This window comes from Myotis yumanensis, unplaced genomic scaffold, assembly GCF_028538775.1.
Source record: "Myotis yumanensis isolate MYYU_CA2020_CCGP unplaced genomic scaffold, mMyoYum1.0.hap1 SCAF_23, whole genome shotgun sequence".
Classification (NCBI taxonomy): Eukaryota; Metazoa; Chordata; class Mammalia; order Chiroptera; family Vespertilionidae; genus Myotis; species Myotis yumanensis.
In genome coordinates this window covers 2,194,361-2,208,821 of record NW_027223774.1, presented here as the reverse complement: position 1 = coordinate 2,208,821, position 14,461 = coordinate 2,194,361, and the positions used below count along the sequence as shown (strand labels likewise).

General features: G+C 57.2%; 1 protein-coding gene across 1 annotated transcript in view; it reads left to right on the top strand.

The window, feature by feature from the left end:
- Nucleotides 1-14,461, top strand: part of LOC138999567 (saoe class I histocompatibility antigen, A alpha chain-like) — a 372,085-nt gene that overhangs the window by 179,575 nt on the left and 178,049 nt on the right. The window lies entirely within an intron of this gene.

Genomic DNA, 14,461 nt, shown 5'->3' with positions numbered 1-14,461 from the left:
TGTTCAGGGACTTTCCAAGGTTTTGGTGTCACCATCTCTGTGCGGCCTCACACACAGGCAGGCGCCCAGATAACCTTGTGTGTGTGGTGACGTCATCATAGTGACCCTCACGGATCCCACAGGGTGAGACAGTTATTAATCCATGTCGCATGCTCACTGCCTGTGAGATGGTAACAGGAGTCATGTATTTAAAAATATATATATATTATATTGATTTCAGAGAAGAAGGAAGATGTCGAGAGAGATAGAAATATCAATAATAAGAAATAATCATTGATCGGTTGCCTCCTACACGCCCCACACTGGGGATGGAGCCCACAACACAGGCATGTGCTCTGACAAAAAGTTGAGCTCTGACCTCCTGGTTCATAGATCAATGTTCAACCACCGAGCCCCGCTGGCTGGGGAATATTGAATAGTTTCTGTTCTGTTCTGTCACCGTCCCCAGGGCTGTCTTGCTGGGTGGCTCTTGTCCTCATGCAGGTTATGTAAAGTGATGCCTTGTGTCTCTAAGTCCTAGAGACCTTCCCGTGCTGATGCATTGAATCACGTCATCAAAGCTCACAGGTGTTGCTGTTCCCACAGAGCCCCCTAGGCAAGCGTGTCAGCACTGGGGAGCGGTCTAGCTCACGTGGTGGGACACCCCTTGTTCCAAAATTCTGGTTTTCTCTTGGGGGCTGACATTGTATCAAGACAACAGGACTGTCAGTTGTCACCTGCCAAGTGATATTTCCTGAAGGGAGAAGCTCACATTCATTTTTAAAAAAAATATATTTTTGTTGATTTCAGAGAGAAAGGAGAGGGAGGGAGAGAGATAGAAACATGAATGATGAGGGAGAATATTTGATTGGCCTCCTCCTGCTCGCCCCATCGGGGATTGGGCCCACATTGGAGATTGGGCCCACCACTCGGACATGTGCCCTTGACTGGAATCAGACCTTCAGTCTGGAGGCTGATGCTCTACCCACCGGGCCAAACCAGCTTGGGCACTCATGTTCATTATTGAGAAAGTGTGAGCCAGTTCACCCAATCTCAGCAATACTAGTGTCTGTGCCATTCGTTCTGTTACGTAAACATGGGCCAGGCCGGGTGTGGCTCAGTGGCTGAGCATTGACCTATGATCCAGGAGGCCAGGGTTCTATTCCCGGTGAGGCTCCTGCAGGTTTGCAGGCTAGATCCCCAGTGTGGGGCATTCAGGAGGCGGCCTATCCGTGGTTCTCTCCCATCATGGATGTTTCCATCTCTGTCTCCCTCTCAGTTCCTCTCTGAAATCAAATTTTTTAAAATATATTTTTATTGATATCAGAGAGGAAGGGAGAGGGAGAGAGAGATAGAAACAACCATAGTGAGAGAGAATCATGGATCTGCTGCCTCCTGCACGTCCCCTACTGGGAATTGAGACCACATCCTGGGCTTGTGACCTCGACCTGAATCAAACCTGGGACCCTACGTTCCGGAGACCTATGCTCCAACCATAGAGACAAACCAGCGAGGGCTCAATTTTTGTTTTTTAATGTAAACATGGGCCCTAACCGGTAGGAGGTGTGCAGGAGGCAGCTGATGAATGTTTCTCTGTCATCAATGTTTCTAACTCTCTATCCCTCTCCCTTCCTCTCTGTAAAAAATCAATAAAATATAATTTTTAGAAAAGTAAACATGGGATCCCATGAGAAAGAGGCTAGCTCAGCGCCCACACATGATCTCCCTGGTACATGAGACTTGGGAATGTGGCAGAAGTGTTTTTTGTGTACTTCCCAGGCCATCGTCTAAGGTTTTTTTATCCTCCATTTTTATTAAAGACAGTTAAGAAATTAATCCATTTGTGTAATGAATGCAACATACATATGTCTTCTTTTTAATAATATTTTTAATTTTTCAAATATAGTTGATGTACAATATTGTATGAGTTTAGGTGTACAACTCTGGATAGACATTCATATAACTTATACAGTGATCACCCCCATACATCTAGTACCACGTGATCTCACATGTAGTTGGTACAATGTGATTGGCTGTGTTCCCTGTGCTGTCCTTTCCCTCCCCATGACCACACTGTAAGGACCATGTTGTGTTTCCTCCTCCTTCACCTGCTGTGCCCAGTCCCTCCCCTGCCCTCCAGCAGCCAGCTGTCTGCTCTCTGTGGCTGAGTCTGTGGCTGCTGTAGGATCCTGTTGGGCGGATTCCAGGCGGCTCTGAGTGCTGGTTGTTGGGAGGGTGGTGGTCATTGTCCTGTGGGTGTGGGCTATGCAGGCACTGCTTTCACCTTTGGGGCATCTCCACTGGAGGCCATGATGTTTTAAAAATGTGGATGGAAGGATGAGGCTTCAGTAATGATAATAATTTCACCTCCTTCACCCATGTTGTGTCATGTAAAAGTGAAACTGGTTTTGTGCTCTGTCTGTCTTCTCTCTGCAGGTCAGTGCTGGGGAAGAGGAAGGACCATGGAGGTCGGGTGTCAGCCCATTCATGCTGAGCTTGGCCTCAGCGCCCATGTCAGCGGAGTGAAAAGGCGAGGATGTCCTTCATCTCCTGTAACAGTGCTGACCCCCCACCTCCCGGGAAAGGCTCTCAGATACTTCAGGGTTCCACAGACCACACTTTGAGAAAGGTTGATCAGGATAAACCAGGGAGAGAATCCCAACTGTCCCTGCCTTTCCCTCCTCTTCTCTTCCCAGAATCCCTCTGCATTAGGGAGGGGATCCCTGCACCCCAAAACTGAGCTCACAGCACTGCCCCTGGGACCTTCTAGAAGAGAGCTCACCCTGGAAATCTGACAGGGAATGTCCTCAGCCTGGGAGGGAGGTGGAGGGACAGGGGTGTCCCCTCTGGGACAGGGAGCAGTTTGTGCCTGAAGACACCAGGCCCACAGACACCCATGTGGTTTCTCCACCCCAGCTGAGTGTGCGCTCACATCCCAGACAGAAACCTGATGTGTCTGCAGGAGAAGCCATCTTGGCCCTTTTATTTTATTCCTTTGAATTTTAAAAATAAGTTTTTATTGGCATTAGAGAGAGCGGAAGGAAGAGGGAGAAAGAGAGGAACGTGGATGCAAGAGAGAATCCCTGAATGGTTGGCTCCCCTACGTGCTCTGACCCGGGGTCACACCTGAAACCTCTTAGTGCCCAGAACAGCGCTCACCCCACTGGCTGCACTGGCCAGACCAGGCCCTTTAATGCAAATGGGCCGAGTGCTCTGACCTGAGGTCCAGGCACCGTGTAGAGCAGTCTGTCCAGCAGGACATTCTGTGAGCGAGGACTCGCTCTGTGTCGGTTCCTCCTACGTGGCAGCCACCAGCTTCTGTGGCCACTGAGCCCTTGGCAGGTGGCTCCTGTGCCGAGCAGGGGGACTTGCATGTCATGGACCTTTAATTCAGCCGCCATGGGGGTCGTGGAGCTGCCACATGAGACAGCGCCCGGCTAAATGCTCTTAGTTTCCAGTCTCTGCCCCCACAGGACACCGTGTGGCTCATAGATGGATGGAGGTGACAGTTGTCTTCACGTGGAAGCCATGGGTTTTCATGTGTCACTGACTTCAGTGGTGTGTGTGGGTGTCAGATACACCCTCACTCACAGCTGCCAGGAGAGTGTAATTAATATGCATTTAACACCGAGCTGCACAGGCATGAACTCAAATGTGAGTTACCCCTTAAGGGTGAAGGGTTCACTAACGCTCCTCACTGCAGCCATCCTGTGTCCATCACCTGGGACTTTGGTGTTGTGTTTGTTCACCTGGTGAACATGGGCAGGCACACAGGGCTTTACCGCAAGAGAAAATGGATATTAAACCCAACAGACAGCAGCTCCCTGTAGGCCCCGCACATACTTATAGAACATAAAGCAGAGGAGGTCACCTGTAGATTCCACCCTAGAATCCCTTACCTACTGCTCCTCCCCTTAACTTCCCCCCAACATTCTAACAATTCTGTTTCCCTTCGCCCTTGGAATGCTCTCCCCCAGATGAAATTATATATGAAATCTTTACAGTTGTGTAATGAAAATTTCTCCATCCAAGACCCAAAGATGAAAAGCCATGAAGGAAAACATGAAACTTTTTAATGTCAACCTCACACCCCCGAGATACAAACTCAGGGCCAGAATCAAAGTCAGAGATGCACAAAGATGTTGACAGAGAAGGGTCCCGTGGCCCAGTGTTCCTCAGCCAAAGGCCAGGAGGCTCCCTGTGGGCAGAGGAGGTGGGTTCATCATCATTGCTGGAGGGAGAACGCATCCCACGGAGACCATGGGGCATCCTAGTGGGAAGGGGGGAGAGAGGACACATCTAGGGTGTGGGCTCTGGATGGGTGGCCTGGGGGAGGGTCTGGGGAGCAGGCTGCTCTAGATGGTGGTGTCAGGAGGGGCAGCTCTATGGGTGGGCAGCTCAGTGACCATCTAGGGACAAGGCCGCCTGCAGCGAGGGTGGAGGGGCCGCTGGGGAGAAGCAGCCTCGCTGCCTGGAGCCAGCGCAGGGATCTGTGTGGTCCTCTGTGAGCAGCGTGGGACCCTGTGTGTGCCTGTGTTTAGACGCAGGGAGTGGGTGTTGCTCTGTCTCCCTTGTCAGGGTCTCAGAGCGGCCGGGTCTGAGGGTGACGCTCTGAGAGGTGACTTGTGTCCAGCAGGAGAGGAACCCGGCCCAGCTGTGAGCTCCGGGCCAGCTCCCAACAGCACTGATGCCTCGTGTGTCAGACCAGTTCCCGTGGGGGCTGCTTCTCCTTCTCTCTGAAATCCAATATCTAACAGCATCCACCACCCACTCCACAAGTAACGCACATGAGGAAATAATGTGGAAAAGAAGAAATACAAACGTCAAACAAGTATATTTGTAGTAAACACATGTGAGCAATAATGAGAATGTGGAATAAGAAAAATAGAAATTAAAATCCATCGGTTTGGGAAAGATGAAAGGAAATGATGGGAGTATCAGTCAGAGGGAGGGGAAACACACTGTTGATGTCAGCAACCAGGCCCAGGGGCGAGTGGTTTGGGGGGACGGGGGCCTCCTGCTGCCCAGGCCGGGCCCGCAGGGAGAGCTGGGGGGCTCTGCCACCATCTCTGCTGCTGCTGCTGGGACCCGGGGGTTGTGGGCTGTGTCCCTGATTTATTTTCGGCCCTTCTGCTCCATGTCCCCTTCCCCGGCACCCTTCGGGAGGAGCCCCTGCACTGGCTGCGAGGCCGAGTCCCAGGACCCGCCCCCCAAACGTGGACAGGACACGGGGACCAGGCAGGTCCAGGCTGGGGGCCTCCCTGGGGAGGGAACTGGTCGACGCCCAGGCGGCTCCTGGGTCCTGAGCTGCAGCGGGGTGCCCACGGGGTCCCGGAGTCTTCAGACCCCGGGGTCACAGAAGCAGCCTGTGGTCGGGATGCCCTCTGCCGGGGCCTCCCCTGCGATGCGCGGCTGCCCTCAGCCCCCCAGGCAACACCAAGGCCCGACGCGCCTGAGCGCCCCCTGCACCCCCCCCCCCCCACCGCTCTCGGGTCTGCAGGGCCCTCAGGGCAGCCTGGGACTCGCCTGTGGCCAGGCCTGCTGGGCCCGCAGCCGCCCAGAGTCTGTAGCAGCTCAGGCTGCAGGTGGGACTTGGCCTTGAGTTCCAAGTGCGGCCCAGAGGCAGGGATGGGTCCCCTGAGCCTCCTCTCCAGCTGCCGCGGGCGGCCCAGGGCTCGGGCACCTGCTGCTCAAGGGGCACAGCTCCTCCCTGTCGGGGTGCGTCCTCCCCCAGGACCCGCCTCTCCCACCCACTCCCCGCAGGACTGCGCGGCTCCGGGCTGTGCCTGTGCGGGTCTCCAGCAGCTCGTCCAGCTTCCCCGCCGCTTCCCGGGAGCAGAGCGGCCCGTCTGCCCAGCTCTCAGTTCAGACTTGGTCTGTGGATGGCCGCGGCCCGGGATCCCATCCGTGGCGCCCGGGGCCCAGCGAGGCTTCCCCCCCCAAAGTCCTCGCCCTGAGGACGGTCCCAGGAGAGGGCGGACCTCAGACCTGCTGAGCCCTGAGCGCAGCAGCGGGGGTGGCGCTGCCCCCTTCAGGCCCCAGAGCGGGACCAGCGGCCCAGGAGCCCGGCCTGGTGCTGGGGCGGCTCCTCCTGGGCCCCGACCCGCGGGGGCCCCTCCCAGGAGTGAGGTGCCGGCGCCTCCGCGGGGTGAACGCGGCTCCGGGTCCCCAGCTCTGGCTGCGGGCAGCACAGGAGGCTCCTCTTCCCTTTGGGGTTCTGGTCCCCACACCTGGTTGCTTCTCCCCGAGGGAGTCTGCGGGGGGATGAGGGGGAAGCTGGGGTCTCGTTGCCATGACCCCTGTGGAGGTGGGGCCTCTGACCCCTCCCCCATCTGCCTCCTGCAGCTCCCCGCCTGCGGGGCACCTTAGTGTGAGGAGCCCCGGGAGCTGAGTGGGAAGCGTCCGCCCGGAGCTCCTGGGCCTTTAAAGCTTCACCTGAGTCGCTGGCCTGTGGCGAGTTCCCTGTGCAGAGCGCCCCCCGCGGGAGGGAGGCGGCTCCTGCAGCCACACCTTCGGGCGCCAACAGGGGCAGCAAATGGCATGTTCACCCCAAAGGCCACGCCTCCCAGAGCCCAAACTCAAGGCTTTAAAGTGGGGGTGTTGTTTGTTTTCTCTATAATGTGTGTGTGTTGTCCCCATAATTGAAATGCGTTCTCCCTGAGTGTGAGCCTCAGGGCACTGACCCCACAGGCACCCATTTCGCAGGATCCTGCGCGTTCTGGGCTGTGTGTGCGGCCATGGCCTCTCCCTCTGTGATCAGGACAGTTGATCAGTGCGGCTCCTTTTCTCATTGAAAACTGTGCTCAGCAGGAGGGAGCCGCTCCCTCTCTCAGGAAGAGGGGGCTCCCCCGGGAGCCAGAGCTGGTGGCCTTGCTGAGGGGCCCGGGGCCGGTTCCCACGGGGACAGGGTGGAGCGGGAGGGAGGGAGGCGGGGGTGTCTGCAGCCGCGTCCCCTCCAACAGGCCTCCCGCTGTGAGACTGAGAGGAGGGCGGCCCCCAGGCGCGTGGCGACTTGGGGAGGAGGTGACTCTGTTGGTGAGAGAAGCCCCTTCCCCTCCACATGGAGCGGCTCCTGCTCTGAGTCACCGACCGCGTCTCTGGGACTCGCCATCGCCCAGCGCAGGCCCGTCCCCTGAGCGTCCATGGAGACAGCACAGCGCACGCCGCTCCCAGCACCCGCCGCCTCTGGGGACACAGCGCCCGGGACGCGAGGGAAGGACCCGCCCAGGACTCAGACACACAGAGCTGCTGGGAGCCGCGCAGCCTCCTTTCCGGGTCCCCGGCCGCCCGACTGTCCATCCTGGTACAGGCCGGTCCCTCCTCCCGCGTCCTGGACGTGGTCCGCCGTCCTTCCTCGGCTCCTGGGCCTCGGCCTGTCGGGGTCCCGGGGGCCCGGGCTTGGGGGAGGGAAGTCCGGCTCCGGGTCCGACCCGCGCACGCGTCTGGGGCCCCGGGGCGCGCAGCCCCCAGACCCGGCGACCAGCGAGCAGCAGGGGCGACCGCGGGGCCCGGCGTGAGCCCTTCTGGGGACGCGGCCCGGGCGCCGCGGGGAGAGCTGGGCCTGCGCCCGCCCCGCCGGCGGCTGAGGTTGGGCCGGTGCCCCCCGCACCCCGGTGAGCGCCCCGACGCCAGCGCCGCCGCTCCCGCCCCTCGGCCGAGCCCCCCGACGCCGGAGCGGCCCCAGGCAGCTACGAGCCTGAGTCGGGGTCGGGGTCAAGGTCGGAGTTAGGGTCCTGGCTGAGGGGACGCCAGGGGCTCCCCGTGCGGCTGTGGGGACCCCGGTTCAGCTGCCCCTTCCTGACCCCGGGCCGCAGGCACTCACGCGCAGCCCCCTCCCCCACCGCCCCTGCCCCCGGCGTCTGAGCGGAGGGTCCTCGGGGTTGGCGGCGGCCCCGCGGGGAGGATGGGCGGCGAGGAAGTGAGCGCTGTGGCCCAGCCCGCCCTGCTCTGTCCTGTTTTTATTGGCGCTGAAGGTGTGATCACATCCCAACAGGCACCTGAGTGACACTCACATGAGATCACACACACACACACACACACACACACACAGACATATTTATATACACACATGCACACGCATACAAGCATACACACACGCACACACACACACATTCACACTGTGTTTATATATGTTTTGGTTAATTCTCACAGGAGGTCGTTTCCCAGTGATTTCTCTCTTCCTTAGAGACTGCGCAAGAAGGGAGGGGTAGGGGGAGGGAGGGCGCCCCAGGAAGGAGAGATGCGGGGACTGGTGTCCTCCAAGGGACAAGCATGGCCCTTGCCCATTACCAGCGCCCAGGACTCTGTGGCCCTAGGGCGGTGATAGTAGCTGGGCGGTCCCGCCAGGGCAGCAGTCCCCCAGGCTCTCTGACCATCATCCTGTCAGCCTCTGCCCCAAGTGGGGGATCAGATGGTGGGGCGCCACCCCTCCCCCTACAGTGCGCAGGCTCCCAGACAGGCTCCCCCAGGAGCAGGTCCCCTCCCCCCCATCAGGGGGCAGGAGGCCAGCGGGAGAAGGGTCTCTCTCCCTCAGTCTCTCTCTCCTGCCCTCTCTCTAAAGCAGGGGTCCTCAAACTTTTTAAACAGGAGGCCAGTTCACTGTCCCTCAGACCATTGGAAGGCCAGTGTCACTGGACAAGTGGAATGAGAAGTTAAGTAGAAGAGGACGCTCTGCCAGGAAAAGGCAGGGGCCTGCAAGCGGGCCACGTTATAACAGTCTTGCACGCAAGACTTATTGTTCAGAGGCAGGACTTTCCTTGAGGTGATAAATAGTCCATGAGGGCATGGAGAGTCAGGGAGGGCGCACTGCTGCAGGTGGAAAGGGTCTTTGTATAACATAGGAAATTAATAGTTTAATGTATAACTCAGCTCAGATGATCTCATAAGCATGCCTGCTAGTCATTGTCACTTGCTGTACGCCATTGTTATTTGCTGTACTCCCCAAATAAAAGCCATGAGGGCTTTGGGGGCTTGGCTACTTGCCTGACTAGCAATAGCCCTCTGCTTCTCTAACTTCATCCTGCACGCCAAGCTTGCCTCAGGGTCTCCGTTCACAAAGCATGTCAATAGGCCGGACTATAGTTTACAAAAAACTATGAACAAATTCCTATGCACACTGCACATATCTTATTTTGAAGTAAAAAAACAAAACGGGAACAAATACAATATTTGTATTTGCATGTGGCCCGCGGGCCTTATTTTGAGGACCCCTGCTCTAAACACTCGGCCCCTCCCTTCCCACCCAGCTCAGTGCCTGCCCCTCAGAGCCTGGCTGTGTGCACAGGGCGGCCCTGGGAGGCTCTGCCCTCACACACCCGCCTGGCTCAACCTTCACCTCCTCAGGCCTGGCACATGCCCTCAGGGTGCCCCCCTCCCCTCCTGCTGACAGGGCGCCTCTTCCTCCCCTTTGCAGTCATTAGTTAAATATTTTAATTAAAATGCTCTCCATTTCTTCTCTCACTTCCCACTCACTGTGCAGGTTTTTGGGTTTTGTTTTTCCAAAGATGAATCCACACTATCCCTGCCCACTTGTTCTTCTGTGATGGGTCCGCCCACCCCTCCCACAGGTGGGCCTCCCTCCCCTGGGACCTGTGACCAGCTCTGGTGACCAGAACAGGACGGAGGTGACAGAGCCTCACTTCTGCAGTTCTGACATGAGGGACCTGTGGTCTGACATGAGGGCCTGTGGGTCTCTCAGGTGGTGATCTGAGCCGCCATGGTGGCCGCGGTCCAGGAGGTCAGGGTGAGGTAGTCAGCCTGGTCATAGGCATAAGCATGTACCCGCGGGGGAGGCGCCCCTCTGTCCCACTCGCAGCCACTAATCCACTGGATGGAGTGAGACCCTGACCTCGCCCCCAAGGTCAGTCCCATCCCTACCGGCCCGCAGGGACTGAATCTAAAACTGAAAGTGACATCCGGTCAAAATCCCCGCGGGGTCCTCCCGGGTGGGTGCCGAGCGGGTCCAGCCGCCTCCTAGGGGTGACGCTCGGACCCGGACCCTTGGGGCGACCCCGGCCCGTCCGTGGGGAGGGGGGTCGTGACGGGCCCGGCGCGCGGCTCACCGTCCTCGCTCTGGTTGTAGTAGCCAAGGGCGATCTTCAGTCCCACTCGGTGAGTCTGTGCGGTTCCCTTGGCCCTCAGCGTCTGCTCCTCCCAATACCCCGGCCTCTCCTGCTCCACCCACGGCTGCTGCATCCACGGCGCCCGCGGCTCCATCCTCGGATTCGGGGCGTCGCTGTCGAACCGCACGAACTGCGTGTCGTCCACGTAGCCGACGGTGAGGAAGCGGGGCTCCCCGCGGCCGGGCCGGGACATGACGGTGAAAAAATACCTCAGGGAGTGGGGGCCTGGGGGGCGGACGGAGGGCAGGGCCGGGGCTGGTCCCCTTGCTCCTCCTCGCACCGCCGCCCCCTCCCACCCCGCACTCACCGGCCCAGCTGGAGGAGGGTGGGGAGCCTCAGGACACGCATCCTTGGTGTCCTGGGACCATCTGAGTCCAGGCGGGTCCTCTGAGAGGTTATATCTTGGAAGGCGGATTGGCTTCTCTTGAAACCAGACACCCAATGGGAGTGAGCAGTGAGGCATCCTCATGTGTATCCGGGAAGGAGGACCCAAAGGGAATCTGAGATGGAGAAGGGAAACCCCAGGGAGAAGGGGAGTCCCCAACCCTGAGCTGCTATGCTCCAGACTCCTCCCTGGGGCAGAGACCTGACAGCCAGTCCTGGGCCTGGGACTGGGCCCCGCCCCTCCTCCTGCAGGGGGCGCTCTCTGCCCACTGTCTCCCTGAAGGAGCATCAGGCTGCTGCTCTGAGCTCCACTTCACCCAGAATATGCCAGGCGTCCCATCAAAGCTGTGGGAGCTTTTATGAGTAAACTATAGGCCTGGTGCACAAAATCTGTGCACGGGAAGGGCGGTCCATCAGCCCACCTTCACCCTCTCGTGATCAGGGATGCCCGGGGGATGTCTGACTGCCAATTTAGGCCTGAGCAGAATCCCGCTCAGGCCTAAATTGGCAGTCGGACAACCCTCTCACAATCTGGCACCACTGGCTCCTAACCACTCGCCTACCTGCCTGATCACCCCTCATCACTTGCCTGCCTGTTTGATCACCCCTAACCACTCTGCCTGCCTATCTCTTTGCCCTAACCACTCCACCTGCCTTCCTTTGGCTGTCCAGTCTAATTAGCATATTATGCTTTTATTATTATAGATAACAAGGGTCCCTCAGATGCAGCCCTAAGATGGACATGGGCGGGTTCAGTGAGTAATGTCCATCGGAGGCAGGGTCTTCATGCCCCTATAGGCCCCTGACACCATTACCACGTATAAGCAGGGAGACTCCAGTTTTTAAAAAATCCCAGAGTCACCAAATGTCCTTTCCCTTCAGCAGCAATGGGTGCAGCTTATGAAACTGCAGTGCAGGTGGCACAGGAAGGGGAGAGTGAATCCCCATAACCCTCAGCTCCTGCATCTCCAGCTCTGTTCCTCCTCTCACCTCCCCCCTCATGGGCTCAGGACACTGGCACCCCCAGCATTGAGTTCTCAGGACCCCATTCCCTCATCTGTGACACAGGATGGTGACAGGAGCAGAGGGAGGAGCACAGGGCAGGTGGTGGGAACTCAGACCTCTGGACCACACAGCTCTGATCTGGTGTCAAGGTCACTGAGGAGTGAGCTTAGTGCTGTCTGGGGATGTTGCTTCCCACTCTCTGCCTCTGCTTCCTCCTGGGAGAGAGGAAAGTGGACGTTACTACAGAACAGAGGTCAGGGGTGCTGTGAGCACCATGTGCTCTTCGTGCTCACTGTGCTCACACGGCTGGGACATGTGAGTCCTCACACAGAGCTCATAGGAGGAGCAGAAGCCATGGTAATGGTAGATGTGACTGGTTTCCTTATTGGATCATGTGTGGCGACCTGGAATGAGAAGATAAAGCATTACAATGTCCAATGGGAAGAACAGGCCTGGCATGTTGCCCAGTCAAACTACTTCTGAGACTTGACCAATGGACACAGTCTCTCTAGGGATTTCTCTCTCTCACCCTTTCCTGCCTCATGTACACAAAGCAACACTCACACTCACAGTACAGGAGACACACAGAGAGAAAAGAGCCCCAATCTCCCAGGGAGACAGAGAAAAAGGCACCCCCTGCAGGATTTAAGGGAGAAATATACATCGTTCTTATATCATAACTAGAGGTCCGGTGTATGAAATTTGTGAACGGGGGGGAGGAGGAGTCCCTCTGCCTGGCCTGCACCCTCTCCTGTCTGGGACCCCTTGGGGGACATCCCTCTCACAATCCAGGAATGCTGGCTCCTAACCGCTCACCTACCTGCCTGCCTGATTGCCCCTAACTACTCTGCCTGCATGCCTGATGCCCATAAATGCTCCCCTGCCTGCCTTCCTGACTGTCCCTAACTACTCTGCCTGCATGCCTGATGCTCCTAACTGCTCCCGTGCTTGCCTGCCTGATCGCCCATAACTACTCTGCCTGCCTGCCTGATGCCACTAACTGCTCCCCTGCCTGCCTGCCTGACTGCCTCTAAACGCCTCTGCATTCCTGCCTGCCTGATCACCCCTAACCACCTCTGTCTGCTGGCCTGATTGCTCCCAGCTGCCTTCCCAAGCTAACCTGGTCATCCCCAAGTGCCCTCCCCTGATGGCCTTATTGCCCCTAACTGCCCAACCCTGCCAGACTGGTCAAGCCTAAATGCTCTCCTTTGCTGGCCTGATCGCCCTAACCGCCTCTGCCTTGGCCCCCGCCACCATGGCTTTGTCCTGAAGAATGTCTGGAAGATGGTCTGGTCTAATTAGCATATTACTCCTTTATTAGTATAGATGCCATTACACCACAGAATAAGATTCTCAGTAAGTACCTGTGTGTGTGTGTGTGTGTGTGTGTGTGTGTACGGATCTTATTTTATTTTGCCAGAATTTTGAAGTTATAACCCAACGTCTGCCCATCAATTTCATCAGTTGTCCAATTGCAACCACACCTAGGCCTACACCTCCCTCAGGCTGAGAAAAGGAGCAAACCCTATGCACATGGCTGAGCTGCTCACTGGCCCCCTCACCCCAGGCTTGGCTCAGATTCCACAGGGAACCCCGTGCTCAGGTCCCTCACTGTCGGGGACTCTAGGACACAGAGAACTCTTTGTCCACCGGGCATGTGAACACACGTGAGCCTGTCTCAGCTTCCCCATCTGTCAGAGGTCGTCCTGGGCTCCAGGAAGGTCCTTAGTAGAAAAGAAAGGCAGTATTCTGCAGCTAAGGCATCTGGAGGGAAAGGACTGCAAAGAGTGGGAGCTGGTTTGTAGTGGAAGTCGCCTCTGCAGACTGGCCTCCCAGCTGATGCCGCAGATTCTTTCTTTGGTCACTCTCTCCCTTTTTTTTAAATCCTCACCGGGGGATATATTTTTCCATTGATTTCTAAAGAGTGAAATGGAGGAAAAGAGAGAGAGAGAAATACCGATGTATGAGAGAGGTATTGGTTGCTACAGCACATGCCCAAACCTTGGCCAGGCATTGAGCCTGCAAGAGAGATCTGAGCCCTTGACCATGAATTGAACCTGAGACATTCGAAAGCTGTGTCCACTGAGTCAAACCAGCTAGGGCCAGGTTTGTTCCTTTTAGGCATTAGATGAAAGAGCCTCCTGTGGCCCAGAGGTTTGGTGCCTGGAACCAAGCAATGGACAAAAGGAAGCCTGAGTTGAGAGCATTCTTGGTTTTGACTCCCAAATTTAAGATTCACGGATGCCTACCCTTGACCTAGACACTGTGAGGCTCCCTGAGCAGGTTCCCGGGGTTTTCCTTATGTCCAGTCACCCTCCAGAGAGCAGTGCTCTGCTTGGCAGCTAAGGAAAGGAAGCTCTGGAGATGTCGTGAACTTGACCCTGCCAAAAGGAGACTGGGTGTCCTGGGTGCTGGCCTTCATCAGATTGTCAGGACAGCCCTGGGCTTGGACAAATCGGTCTTCCTCCACCTGTAAGCCCCCCTCTTTTTACCACTGCCGTCCCCAGGAACTAATCGCTCCATCTCTCCCCAGGTGCCTGCAGACCCCCTTGGACAAACTCTCCATATGGTTTTGCTCACAGCTGACACACTCAGACCTGACACACCTGGTCCAGTGCCCGAACCTCAGGCAGCTGAAGACCCTGGGTCTGTATAGCACCAACATCACTGATTTTAGTCCAGAGCCCCTTCAAGCTCTGCTGGAGGCAGTGGCACCCAACCTCCAGGATCTGTGCCTGGATAACTGTGGGATGGTGGACTCCCAAGTCGAGGCCATCCTGCCTGTCCTGAGCCGCTGTCACCAGCTCAGGGGCTTCACCATCTCTGAGAACCACCTCTCCTTGGCCACCGTGGAGAAGCTGCTGTGCCACACAGCCGGACTGTGCAGTTTAGAGCTCGAGCTGTACCCCGTCCCCTTGGAGTGTTACAGGACCCACCAGACTGTGGACCAGGAGAGAGTTGCCCCGATCCAG